Here is a 2500-nt window from a genome sequence, read left to right as displayed (position 1 = left end):
CCTGGACTATACTACAGATACAGATACACATCCCCTGGACTATACTACAGATACAGTTACACATCCCCTGGACTATACTACAGATACAGATACACATCCCCTGGACTATACTACAGATACAGATACACATCCCCTGGACTATACTACAGATACAGATACACATCCCCTGGACTATACTACAGATACAGATACACATCCCCTGGACTATACTACAGATACAGATACACATCCCCTGGACTATACTACAGATACAGATACACATCCCCTGGACTATACTACAGATACAGATACACATCCCCTGGACTATACTACAGATACAGATACACATCCCCTGGACTATACTACAGATACACATCACCTGGACTATACTACAGATACAGATACACATTCCCTGGACTATACTACAGATACAGATACACATTCCCTGGACTATACTACAGATACAGATAGACATCCCCTGGACTATACTACAGATACAGATACACATCCCCTGGACTATACTACAGATACAGATACACATCCCCTGGACTATACTACAGATACAGATACACATCCCCTGGACTATACTACAGATACAGATACACATTCCCTGGACTATACTACAGATACACATTCCCTGGACTATACTACAGATACAGATACACATTCCCTGGACTATACTACAGATACAGATACACATCCCCTGGACTATACTACAGATACAGTTACACATCCCCTGGACTATACTGAGTATTCAGACTGGGTGTGTATTCTCAGTATTCAGACTGGCTGTGTAATTCTGAGTATTCAGACTGGCTGTGTATTCAGAGTATGTATTCTGAGTATTCAGACTGGCTATGTATTCTGAGTATTCAGACTGGCTGTGTATTCAGAGTATGTATTCTGAGTATTCAGACTAGCTGTGTATGCAGAGTATTCAGACTGGCTTTGTAATTCTAAGTATTCAGACTGGCTGTGTATCCTGAGTATTCAGACTGGCTGTGTATTCTGAGTATTCAGACTGGCTGTGTATTCTGAGTATTCAGACTGGCTGTGTAATTCTGAGTATTCAGACTGGCTGTGTATTCTGAGTATTCAGACTGGCTGTGTATGCTGAGAATTCAGACTGGCTGTGTGTTCTGAGTATTCAGACTGGCTGTGTATGCTGAGTATTCAGACTGGCTGTGTATGCTGAGTATTCAGACTGGCTGTGTATGCTGAGTATTCAGACTGGCTGTGTATTCTGAGTAGGTATGCTGAGTATTCAGACTGGCTGTGTATTCTGAGTAGGTATGTTGAGTATTCAGACTGGCTGTGTAATTCTGAGTATTCAGACTGGCTGTGTATTCTGAGTATTCAGACTGGCTCTGTAATTCTGAGTATTCCGACTGGCTGTGTATTCTGAGTAGGTATGCTGAGTATTCAGACTGGCTGTGTATTCTGAGTAGGTATGCTGAGTATTCAGACTGGCTGTGTATGCTGAGTATTCAGACTGGCTGTGTATTCTGAGTAGGTATGCTGAGTATTCAGACTGGCTGTGTATGCTGAGTATTCAGACTGGCTGTGTATTCTGAGTAGGTATGCTGAGTATTCAGACTGGCTGTGTATTCTGAGTAGGTATGCTGAGTATTCAGACTGGCTGTGTATTCTGAGTAGGTATGCTGAGTATTCAGACTGGCTGTGTATTCTGAGTAGGTATGCTGAGTATTCAGACTGGCTGTGTATTCTGAGTAGGTATGCTGAGTATTCAGACTGGCTGTGTATGCCCTGTGTTTGTTTCCCCAGTCCCCTCTCCAGGAGTCCCTGATAGACTTCACAGACAGCAACATGAACAAGGTAGCGGCTGACATCTCCCTGGGTAAGATGGAGACTACACCCTGTTCCCAAATGGAACCCTATTCCCTACACAGTACACTACTTTCTGACCAGAGCTCCAAGAAGTGTACTATGTTTGGGAACTGTGTACCATTTGGGACTTAACCAATGTTTTCTAATCAAATACACTGAACTAAAATATAAAACGCAACATGCAATAATTTCGAAAGATTTTACTGAGTTACAGTTCATAGAAGGAAATCAGTCAAATTTAAAATAAATAAATTAGACCCTAATCTATGGATTTGACATGACTGCGAATACAGATATGCATCTGTCGGTCACAGATACCTTTATAAAAAGAAAGGTAGGGATGTGGATCAGAGAACCGGTCGGTATCTGGTGTGTCCGCCATTTGCCTCCTGCAGCGCGACACATCTCCTTCACATAGAGTTGATCAGGCTGCTGATTGTGGCCTGTGGAATGTCGTCCGACTTCCTCTTCAATGGCTGGGCGAAGTTGCTGGATATTTTCGGCGGGAACTGAAACACGCTGTCGATACACGTCGATCCAGAGCATCCCAAACATGCTCGATGGGGTGACATGTCTGGTGAAGTACGCAGGCCATGGAAGAACTGGGACTGTTTTCAGCTTCCAGGAATTGTGTACAGATCCTTGTTGACATGGGGCCCATACCATAACCACC

At 43.4% G+C, this 2500-nt stretch overlaps 2 protein-coding genes across 3 annotated transcripts in view; both read left to right on the top strand.

Moving 5' to 3' along the window:
• Window positions 1-2500, top strand: part of LOC123732150 (unconventional myosin-XV) — a 46032-nt gene that overhangs the window by 2571 nt on the left and 40961 nt on the right. The window contains exon 2 of one of the 2 annotated variants that reach the window (XM_045711497.1): window positions 1765-1837. The gene's annotated coding sequence lies outside the window, so the exon portion shown is untranslated. Of the gene's footprint in view, window positions 1-1576; window positions 1838-2500 lie in introns of those variants that run through there. The other variant, XM_045711498.1, reaches the window with a different exon arrangement.
• Window positions 1-2500, top strand: part of LOC106594823 (unconventional myosin-XV) — an 80507-nt gene that overhangs the window by 76894 nt on the left and 1113 nt on the right. The gene's annotated exons all lie outside the window — the stretch shown is intronic.

The sequence above is a fragment of the Salmo salar genome, unplaced genomic scaffold (assembly GCF_905237065.1).
Source record: "Salmo salar unplaced genomic scaffold, Ssal_v3.1, whole genome shotgun sequence".
Lineage (NCBI taxonomy): Eukaryota > Metazoa > Chordata > Actinopteri > Salmoniformes > Salmonidae > Salmo > Salmo salar.
Note: the sequence above shows the minus strand (reverse complement) of the source record. Positions and strands in the feature narration are given on the sequence as shown.